This window comes from Dipodomys spectabilis, unplaced genomic scaffold, assembly GCF_019054845.1.
Source record: "Dipodomys spectabilis isolate Male_0828 unplaced genomic scaffold, ASM1905484v1 ptg000040l, whole genome shotgun sequence".
NCBI lineage: Eukaryota > Metazoa > Chordata > Mammalia > Rodentia > Heteromyidae > Dipodomys > Dipodomys spectabilis.
The window spans coordinates 3,991,351-4,003,655 of NW_024870717.1; the positions used below are offsets into that span (position 1 = coordinate 3,991,351).

The 12,305-nt window shown below is 36.9% G+C and overlaps 1 pseudogene; it reads left to right on the forward strand.

The window, feature by feature from the left end:
* Positions 1–11,995: 11,995 nt before the first annotated feature.
* LOC122106416 lies at positions 11,996–12,092 on the forward strand (annotated as a pseudogene).
* Positions 12,093–12,305: the final 213 nt, after the last annotated feature.

Sequence of the window (12,305 nt, forward strand, 5' to 3'; positions counted from 1 at the left end):
AGGCCACCCCTCCCCCCCCCAGCACCGGTGATCTCCATCTTGGATACCAACAAAGCTCGGAGGAGCGGCTAGCTCCAGCTCAGGCCTTGGAATAGAGCTAGTCATTTGGCAGTTCACGGGAACTTGGCGGCGAGGTGACCTCACAGACTCAGTTCCATCCAGGGAGGGGTCGCCCAGCTCAGGCACCAGCCACTGGAGTGGCTCTCCTCGCTGGGTGGCCAGAGCCAGAGGCTGCCCCTCCCTCTAGCAGCCACCACAATCAATTGAAAAACAGAAACCCTGAGAATGGCTCCAGGCTGGGTGCTGTGAGTTTTTTTTTCACAAAATAGCCCCAGGGAAAAGCTACTGTTCCTTGAAAGACCTCAACTCTACCCAGAACCTAGCCCCATCACTGCATCCCCCTCTTTTGTGATTCTCAAAGCAGATCACCCTCCCAGTAAACTAACCTGGGAGGGGGATCTCAAAATCTTGGGTAAAGCAGAGCATTTTTCTGCCTGTTCCAACAAACTGACTTAAGAAACCAATCAAGCCACAGGACCTCAAGCTGACCAGAGACTCCAACCAGACTCTGGTTACAGACAAAAGGGAGATACAGGACTCTTCCCACCCCTCCCAAAAAAAAAAAAAAAAAAAAAATCAAAGAACTTTTTTTTTTTTTTTTTTTCTTCTTCTTCTTTTCTTTTTCTTGTTTTGTTTTTTTTTTTCGTTTTTTGTTACCTTATATATATATAAAAAAAATTTTTTTTTTTGCTTTTCTAAAACTTTTATTAATCTTTAATTTTTGCCTCTTCTGAAAAAATAATTGTTTTCCATTAATTTTTTTTCTCCTCTTATAATTTTTATTTTAGGAATACGTGAATGTGTGTTTTCTTTTCTTTTCTTGTCTTCTTTCTCTTTTTCATTCATTCTTAATTATCTTTTTGTTTTTGTTTTTTTTTTCTAGCTCTACTGAACTTCTGATCTTTTCTTCTCACTTTCCTATCCTTTCCAACTTTTCCTCTTTGTTCACCTTTATGTGACTTAACTCTTGTCCTGCACATCCTCAGATAAACCCGTAGTTAACCAGTAGACCCTATACCCCATTGTGTACACACTTAATCCACAAACTTATTACTCAATTCAAAACCTCTGAGACTTAAATTCATTAATAACAGTACTACCTCTTTATACCTATATAATATTTTAAGCATTTTTTAAAAGTTTTTCTCATCTCCTCTATGTCCCTCCCTTTCTCTCAACATATTCATATCCCTCTATAAATAGATGGTCTTTTAATCTCTAAAATAACATTAATTTTTACGTCTCTATTTTTTTTCTGGTCTCTTTTCATTCCTCTTTCCCTTTCTTCCCTTTTCTCTCTCTCTCTACTTGCATCCTACCCAACCTATTTCCTGCATTGTGATTAGGACATAGTTAACCCTCCCTGTGCCTTCCCACACCAATCTATTCCTATTTTTTACCCACATCTCTCCCTAACCCTAATAATTTCTGGTTTTCCAAATTCTTCTCTGCGGTTCAAAGTCCTTTAACATATAGCTGTTTGATGTCGAATAGATGTATCTGTTGAACTAGATTGTATCTGTAGACTATTGACTGTACAAATGCAAACTTTGGTTGATGGTTGCCTTAAGATAGTGTTCTAGCACAAAACTGGTGCTATCTTCATCTCAAATGGGCAGAGTAAGCCGGAAAAACACAAGAAAAATGGCAAATTCGGGTATCTCAATTCCCAATCCTGATAATCAGGGGTTAGAACAGATAATGAATAATCCAGAGGAGAGTTCCCAAACAGCTCTACAAACACTGCTGGCAAACATGATAAATGAAAAGTTTGACAACGTACAAAGGACTCTGTATGAGCGTGATAGGGAGAGAGAGGAGGCATCCCAGAAGTTTATACAGGAATATCATAAGCGTGAGGAAGCTACTCAAAAACTGATACAGGATTGGCGTGAACAACTTGAGAATACTCAAAGAGAAAGGGAGGAATGGCGTGAGCAGGCTGAGAACACTCAAAGAGATCTGCAGGAATCCCGCGAACGGGAGGAAGCTAATCAAAGAGTAATACAGGAATTGAGAGACCAGGTAGAGAACACACAAAGATCATTAAAGGCATTCATGGAATCCATTAACAAAGAGATGAAGGAAGTCAGGGAGACCACAAAGGGAATGCTGAATGGAACCCAACAGAAGGAATGGGAGCCCAAAGAAACCATAACCAATCAACTAAGTGATTTGAGGACAAACACTGAACACCAAATTAAGGAAGTAAAGAAATTCATACAAGACCTAAAACAGAGCTTCAACAAAGAACTTGAAGCCATCAAAGCTGACCAACTAGAAGGAAAAGAGATAAAAAACAAAGTAGAGAGTCTTGACAGCAGGTTAGAACATGCAGAAGATCGAATCTCAGGGATTGAAGACAGCCTAGATATTATAGAGAAAGAACATACAACCATCCAAGACAAGTCCAAGAAATATGATAGATCTATCCAACACCTGGAAGACACCATCAGAAGGCCTAATCTAAGGATAATGGGTGTAGAGGAGCACCTAGAAACAGAAGTTAATGGTCTAGGAAATCTGTTTAACAGGATCCTAGCAGAGAACTTCCCAAGCATGCAAAAAGATAGGCCTGTCCAGATACAAGAAGCCTTTAGAACCCCAAATAGACCAGACCAGAATAGGACATCCCACCGTCACATAATAATCCACACAGGATCAACTCAGAACAAGGAAAAGATCCTTAAAGCTGTCAGAGAGAAAAGGGTAATCACTTATAAAGGGAAACCAATTAGAATCACCTCAGATTTCTCAGCAGAGACAATCAAAGCAAGAAGAGCCTGGAATGATGTATGCCATGCCCTAAAAACAAACAACTATCAACCAAGAATACTGTACCCAGCTAAACTCTCCTTCATAACTGAAGGCCAAATAAAAACCTTCCATAGCAAAGAAAAATTGAAACAATACATCTCCACCAAACCAGCCCTACAAAAGATTCTTAAAGATGTCCTACACATAGAAAACCAACAAGACCGCAATAAAGGCCAAGAAACTGCACCCAAACTGAGAATCCAAGAACCATAGGAAGAACCCAGTTTTCGGAGCCCCCAAGAAGGTAGATAACATGGCAGGAACTCCCAAATACCTCTCAGTCCTATCTCTTAATGTTAACGGACTGAACTCTCCAATTAAGCGACATAGACTGTCTAGTTGGATTAAAAAACAAGACCCTTCTATCTGCTGCCTGCAGGAGTCACATCTTGCCCGTAAAAACAAACACATTTTCAATGTTAAAGGCTGGAACAAAATCTACCAAGCAAACGGACCGCATAAACAGGCGGGAGTTGCAATCCTAATATCAGATAAAATAGACTTCAAATTAAAATTCGTGAAAAGAGATAAAGAAGGTCGCTACATACTAATTAAAGGATCTCTCCTTCAGGAGGATATTACAATTCTAAATATCTACTCGCCAAACAATGGAGCACCCAAATTTATCAAAGAAACACTACTTTCCCTCAAATCCCATATAGATCCAAAGACATTAATCGTTGGGGATTTTAACACACCACTCTCCCCACTAGATAGATCAACTCGGCAAAAACTCAACAGAGAAACCGCAGATCTAAACAGCTGCATAGATCAACTAGACTTAACAGACATTTACCGAACATTTCACCCAGCAGCATCAGAATACACGTTTTTCTCAGCAGCACATGGAACGTTTTCTAAAATAGACCACATTTTAGGCCACAAAGCAAACTTGTCTAAATTCAGAAACATTGAAGTTATACCTTGCATTCTCTCTGACCACAAGGGAATAAAGTTAGAACTCAACACCAAAAGCCACCAAAGAAAGTCCGGTATCACATGGAGGCTGAACAACACACTGCTGAATCATGAGTGGGTCATGGAAGAGATTAGAAAGGAAATTCAAATGTTCATGCTATTCAACAAAAATGAACACACAAAATACCAGCTCCTCTGGGACACAGCAAAGGCAGTACTCAGAGGCAAGTTTATAGCTCTGAGCTCCTACATCAACAAATTGGAAAGATCTGAAACTAACAATTTAATGACACATCTAAACCTCCTTGAAAAAGAGCAGCAAGATAAACCCCAATCCAGTAGACGGAAAGAAATAATCAAAATTAAATCAGAATTAAATGAATTAGAATCCAAAAAAACTATAGAAAGAATCAACAAAACAAAGAGTTGGTTCTTCGAAAAACTCAACAAAATTGACAGACCCTTAGCAAATCTTATCAGAAAAAGAAGAGAACACACCCAAATAAATAAACTCAGAGATGAGAATGGAAACATCACCACGGAAACAAGCAAGATTCAGAACATTATAAGGGAATACTTCTCAAAACTTTATGCTAATAAGTTTGAGAACTTGACAGAAATGGACCTCTTCCTAGCAAATATTGACATGCCAAAACTAAACCAAGATGAGGTAAACTATCTTAACAGGCCCATATCAAGCATTGAAATAGAAACAGCAATAAGAGACCTCCCAGCTAAGAAAAGTCCCGGACCAGATGGTTTTACAGCGGAATTTTACAAGGCCTTCAAAGCAGAGCTCACACCAATTCTCCTCCAACTCTTCAATGAAATTGAAAGAGAAAGCTCACTACCGAACACATTCTATGAAGCCATCATAACCCTCATCCCAAAACCAGGCAGGGACTCATCAAAGAAAGAGAACTATAGACCCATTTCTTTGATGAACATTGATGCAAAACTTCTCAACAAAATTTTGGCCAACCGACTTCAACAATTCATCCAAAAAATCATACACCACGATCAAACAGGATTCATTTCAGGGATGCAAAGCTGGTTCAATATACGCAAATCAATTAATATTATTCATCACATCAACAGGAGCAAGAATAAGAACCACATGGTTATCTCAATAGACGCAGAAAAAGCATTCGACAAGATCCAACACCCCTTTATGATGAAGGTTTTGAAAAAATTAGGAATCCATGGAACATTCCTCAATACAATAAAGGCTGTATATGACAAACCTACAGCCAGCATTATACTCAATGGTGAAAAACTAAAGCCATTTCCTCTTAACTCAGGAACAAGACAAGGATGCCCACTCTCTCCACTTCTCTTCAATCTAGTATTAGAATCCCTAGCTACAGCAATAAGACAAGATGCAGACATAAAGGGGATCCAAATAGGGAAAGAAGAAATAAAACTCTCCCTCTTTGCAGATGACATGATCTTGTATTTAAAGAATCCCATAGACTCCACTCCCAAATTACTCAAGCTGATTCAAAACTTTGGCAAAGTAGCAGGTTATAAAATTAACCCCCAAAAATCAATGGCTTTTCTGTATGCCAACAATGAGAAAAGTGTGGCTGAAATTAGGAAAGCAACTCCATTTGTAATAGCCCCACAAAAAATAAAATACCTAGGAATTAACTTAACTAAAGAAGTGAAGGACCTCTATGATGAAAACTTTAAAATCTTGAAAAAGGAAATCAACACAGAACTTAAAAAATGGCAAAACCTCCCATGCTCCTGGATTGGAAAGATTAACATCGTGAAAATGGCAATACTCCCCAAGGCTATCTACAAATTCAACGCAATACCTATCAAAATTCCACCCTCATTCTTCAAGGAAATAGAAGAGGCAATCCAAAAATTCATATGGAACAATAAAAGACCCCGAATAGCAAAAACGCTCCTCAACGGAAAGAACACTGCTGGAGGAATATCAGTACCAAATTTCAAACTCTACTATAAAGCCATAGTAATCAAAACAGCTTGGTATTGGCATAAGAACAGACCTCAGGACCAATGGAATAGAATTGAAAACCCAGAAATGAACCTACAGACCTATAGCCATCTAATCTTCGATAAGGGAGCTAAAACAATAGAATGGAAGACAGACAGCCTCTTCAGTAAATGGTGCTGGCAGAACTGGTTAACTACATGTAGAAAACTAAAGCTAAATCCTTATATATCACCCTGCACCAGAATCAACTCCAAATGGATCAAAGACCTTGAACTCAAAGCAGACACTCTGAAAACATTACAGGATGGAATAGGAGAAACCCTGGGTCTCCTTGGCACAGGCCGAAATTTTCTGAATAAAGACCCGGAAACACAACAAATCAAAGAAAGGCTGGACAAATGGGATTGTATAAGGTTGCAGAGCTTCTGCATGGCAAAGGACATAGCTAGCAAGATCAATAGAAAGCCCACGGACTGGGAGAAGATCTTTACTAGCCATACAACGGACAAGGGTCTCATATCTAAAATATACTTGGAACTCAAAAAATTAAACCACCCAACAACAAATCCTCAAAGAAACAACTGCCCAATAAGTAAGTGGGCGAAAGACTTAAAGAGAAGCTTCTCTGAAGAAGAAAGAAGGATGGCCAATAGACACATGAAGAAATGTTCAACATCCCTAGCCATAAAAGAAATGCAAATCAAAACAACATTGAGATATCACCTCACTCCAGTTAGAACAGCAAAAATCAAGAACTCTAACAACAACAGATGCTGGAGGGGATGTGGACAGAAAGGAACCTTACTTCATTGTTGGTGGGAATGTAAACTTGTTCAACCACTTTGGAAAGCAGTATGGAGGTTCCTCAAAAGACTCCACATAGAGCTCCCCAATGACCCAGCAATCCCACTTTTGGGCATTTACCCAAATGATCACAAACAAGGCCACACTAAAGCTACCAGCACAACTATGTTTATTGCAGCATTATTTACCATAGCTAAGACATGGAACCAACCCAGATGCCCCTCAGTAGATGAATGGATCAAGAAGATGTGGTATATATACACAATGGAATTCTATGCCTCCATCAGAAAGAATGACATTTCCCCATTTGTTAGGAAATGGAAAGGCTTGGAAAAAATTATATTAAGTGAAGTAAGCCAGGCCCAAAGAAACATAGGTCCCATGGTTTCCCTTATTTGCAATATCTAGTATAGGTATGAGTCAAGCGGAAAAAGTCAAATAATGTGATGTTAGGAAAACGAAACCTCAAATATGTATTTTAATGTTTTTGTTTCTTTCATGCATGTGTTTCTAACGCATTTATAATATTATCTCTTTGTTGCTTTGTATGTCCCTCCCCCACAGTGTAACCCCCGCTTTCACTATATTTGATGTCAGTATAACATGTGGAGGAGATGGGGACAAACAAGTCGTTTAAGGATTCACGTGGACCTGTTGCAACAATGAGAAGTACAAAATGTCATGTCAAAACCAGCTTTACAATGTCGGGGGGGGGGGGGGAGGGGTGGTATGATTGGGTGGGAGGGAGGGGGGAGGCTGGGAAGGGAGGTGAAGGGTAAACAAAGGAGGAGGCTGCAATGCTTGGTAAGAAATGTATGCATTATCCTGCCCATGTAATTGTAACCCCTCTGTACAGTATGTTCTCAAATAAAATAAAATTAAATTAAAAAAAAAAAAAATTGCCTGGGAGAATAGGCTTTCATTGAAAGAAATCGATGGAGACTTGGTAGAGAGGGAGCAATGTGGGTGAAGATGGCTCTTTTTCACACTAAACAAACAAACCTCAGAAAACTTGCTGTAAATCCTGTAGGTTTCCTTGAGAATTGTCCTTATGCAGGAAATATACTCTCACTCTGTGAAACAAAGTTGTAGTGGAATTTAAATTCAAAGTTCTTAAAAAATCAAGGCATCAAATTTTGTGAATTAACCTTTAATTATCAAACAGTAATTCTCTGAAAAAGATAAGTTGGATCAAAATATTTAGGGAGAAAGTTCCCTCCACAATGAAAGAAGGTATTGGGTTTACACTTCTCTGTTTGTAACACGTTCCACAATATCTTTGCATGTGAAGCAGTGAAACACAGAAAAAATAACTGATTGGATACTTCAAACAAATGATTTCACAGTTCTAAGTGGCTCACAAAAAATAAAATCCTTATTAACATGAGATAGTGAACAAATCTCTTATTACATAAGCTAAAAAATTTTGGGTTTGGCAAAGAATTTAGAAAATGGAAAAGGTAAGAAAACACGTTCTTAGAAGCACTATTTAAGCGTATTGGCTTCTGCAGTGGAGGGAGGCCAAAACCTTTGGAGTAATGGGTTCTTGATCTTATTTCTTCCATTCTACCTTCACAAGCTATCAAGTGTGTCTCAGGAATAGAGTATCCAGTTAGACAAAGAGAACTCACAGAAGAAAGATAACATTTGCAGCAGATGTATGTGATTTATAACCTTAGACAAACTATTTAAATTTGTTCAAAATTCTCCCCTACCCCAAACTGCCCTCTTTAGACTGCTCTTCATAAACTGCTTAAAATTTTGAGAGGTCATATTCATACTCTCTAGAGATTTCTGTTTGGTTGTGATTTTTGTGTGTTTTTGTTTTGGTTGTGGTTTTTAACTGAATTACAAAAGATTGTGCAAGTGTGTTATAATTAAATATATCCATCTAATTGTCCAATGCTCCTAGGTCAGAGTCACTCTTATGATTCTCAACTAACGCCTATTCCAAGATTTATTTCCGATTTTGCACTTCCTTCATCACATGTGTACATTGCGTACTCTCTGGTTTCAACTTCCTGTTAGTCATTCTGTTAAACTGTCTGTTAATACTTTGAAAGGTTAATATACATTCCATGGAGTTTCAATCCTGCATATACTTGAACTGGTGTCAGCTTATATTTAAATAACTTATTCATCTGCAATAACAATTTAAAGGCTGGAGACGTAAAGCACCTAAACATAATTTAATTCTCATCCATTTGTATGATTAATTTTAGTCAACAAGAAAGTTTAAAAATGGCTTAGAATATATTCCTAACTACCAATTTTTATAAATGCCCTTGTACAATGGTGTTATTAATTTATTTTACATGGGAAAATATTTTCTACTACCTATAAGTTTTGGAAAAAGAAGAAAACTAAAATTTACTACTATAGATAAATATGATAGAAATACAAGATAGATTTTATGTTTGTCATATCTATGATGAGTACCATATTAAAGAATTAAAGTCATATTTCTTACTACATTGGACAGATAAGGAAAACATAAAAGAACATATGATGAGGCAAATATTTGTGACTTTTTAAAATGTACCTTATTGGTGATGTTAGGGAAAAGAACCCTAAGATATGTATTCAAATGTTTATTTTTCATGTGATTGTTTCTAATGCATTTATAAGTTTATTTCTTTGTTGCTTTGTATATCCCTCCCCCCACAGAGTAACCCCCCGGTTTCACTGTATTTGATGTCGGTATAATTTGTAGAGGGGGGAAAACAAGTCGTTTAAAAAAGGATACAGTTGGACCCGTCGCAACAATGAGAAGTACAAATCGTTATGTCGAAAACGAACTTTACACTTTAGTTGGGTGGGGAGGGTGGCGGGGAGGTCTGGGGCGTGGCAGGGGAAGGATGGAAAGGGATGGGATGGGGAAACAAAGGAGGAGGCTACAATGCTTGATAAGAAATGCCCTCATGGGCTGGGAAGGTGGCTCAGTGGTAGAGCGCTTGCCTTGCATGCTCGAGGCCCTGGGTTCGATTCCTCAGCACCACATAAGCAAAAAGAAAAAAGCCGGAAGTGGCGCTGTGGCTCAAGTGGTAGAGCGCTAGCCTTGAGCTGAAGAGCTGAGGGACAGCGCTCAGGCCCAGAGTTCAAGCCCCACGACTGGACCAAAAAAAAAAAAAAGAAATGCACTCATTATCTTGCCCATGTAATTGTAACCCTTCTGTACAGTATTTTCAAAATAAAAAATAAATAAAATAAATTAATTAATTAAATGTACCTTATTAAGTAATGAAATTTTCTTTATGTGCTAATGTTTGGGTTTGAAATATGGGATGCTGATCTACTTAACACATTTCTGGAAGGCACCTACTGAGCAACACAATGGTGGGTGGTACTCTTTCTCCACTTTAATGAATGGTTGAACCTGTTTGGAATTAGTGGTGGGTAAATAAATCAACTCTATTGTAACTTTCTCCATACACTTGAAACACTTGTAATGTCCCTAGTTATCATCTACTTGTCAAATGTTATTTTGGCAAATGTGATATTAAAAAGCTTATTTGAAAAGGAATATATTTTCAGGAGATTAAATGTAGGTTATCATTGGTTTGAGAATGACAACATTTTTATACCAGAGAACCAAGTTTTACTGAAGTACTAATATTTTGAATCACTAAGGATTTTCTCAATTAATGTTTTTCTGAATTAAATTTGACCTCTAAGTTAAGTTTTCAGGGACTTGTTAAACCAATTAAGGATCTAGCCTTCCAGGAACTATTTTTTTGCCCACTTATGCTGGATTGAAATATTTCATTAATCATAGGGGAGGGATATTAAAAATAATCTTATGACACTTCGTGATCTTGTTCACTCATATGGGCTTGTCATCTGTAAATTGAAAGTTTGAATTACAGTACTTTCTCTCAGAGTTTGTGATCTCAGCCTCTACTTTAAGTTGCCTTGCATTATAAAATTGCTTACTGCTAATTTCTTCATCTTGAGAAATTGGGGTCCTGAAATATAGGAAATGAGAAATTGAGATGGGTCTTCAATTACTTTCTGTTGGCATGTTGCATAGGCCTAGGTGAGAAGTTTTGCGACTATTATCTGATGATGCAGGTAACTGGAACCTGGGATCCTAGGACCCACGGGTCCTGCAGAATAATAATATTTTTTTAGACATCATATCAGCAAAATTTGGCCATAATCAGTAGGAATGCTTCAGAAATATGGAGAAAAACAGTTTGGGAATAATGAGTTAAAGCAATAACTAGAGCAGCAGAGTAAAATCCCTTATAGATTAGAGGAAAACAACATTGTTGTTTTACCCTGTGAATTCAGAAGACCAAGAAAACTTAGAAGGTATCACAAGTTTATGCCAAAGACATTGCACTATTTTTTTATATTCTAATATATATTCTAAACCTAATTATTTACATTCCAATTCTCTTTATTGGAATAAATAAATATCAATATATTTGTCAAATTATCAACTAATTCTAGTAAGTTTCACTGTGTGAAATAAAAAATCAGCACATATAAATATAAAATATATAATAATATATAACATAATGAAAAGGCACGTGTTTTACATTGTTCTGTTGTAGTTAGTGTATCAAAGGCAACTCTGTTTTAAAGTATTATTGCATTATCTCTACCTCAGTGTTTGATAGAGTTAGACCTAAAGCTTTACCACTTGTAGATTTACAGCCTGGAGGTAAGAGGAAATATTATGATTAATACATTATCAATTTAAAGACTAATATTGAGGAGAAACATATGGACTCCTCCTGCAACTATGAAAATATTTGGTTATAGAAAGGCAGCAGTGTAAGTTCCTGCCTGGTTGGATGATAGACAGGCCAGGACATTAGGTCATCATGCATATGAACAATTTTTTCACCTTCTTGGCTTTAGCTACTTTTGAAATGGTAGGTATAATAAACAATTATATTTTGATTAATTATATTTTAGTATGAAAAGTTCTGTCTGAACTGTTCCTCTCTCTATGATACCTTGTAACTAAGATTAATTTTGTTCAAGTAATACAATCTATACTGTCAGGGTAAGATATTCTGGTTGGTCTGTTCCTACAGGGAAGAAGAGTAAAGGACCAGGTAAACATTTGTGTCAGTAAGACCTCATTTGGAAAATTTCAGTTGCAGAAGTTTAGAAGTAGCTCTTAAGCAAGGCTTACTTTGAATCCATTAGCTCCACAATGCTCAGTTGGATAAATAAGTACGTGAAAAAGCCATCACCTTTGGACCTATATATAAATACTTGAAAGTACGATTAAATCCCACATTAAAAAGACTTAAAATTGTCATGGATAAAAAAATTGCATATGTGAGCAATATAATTTTTTTCCAATATTCACAGAATTTTAGGGAAATAAGATCAATAGCATTGTTAGGCAACCAAGGATATACGCCTGTATAAAGTTTGAATCATTAACTACTTAAATTTAGAGGATACTACATGCTTCTGTAGCACATATACCCAAATTAAAATACAGAGATTAACATGGCACTTGCACAAGGATGAGATGAAAATTTGTGAAGTATTCCATATTTTTCATTCTACAGATACAAGAAATGAAAAAAGTTATTAAAAAGTTGATTACAAAATTACAAGTGTATCAATACACGTAATTCATATAATTAAAAGTTAGTTTGACATCAGTGTATTAAATCTTCACATTAGAAAAGCCTTTATGTAGCATAAACTTTACAAAACTTTTGAAATTATACAACTTTGACATTTTATCCCAAAGAAATATAATACTATA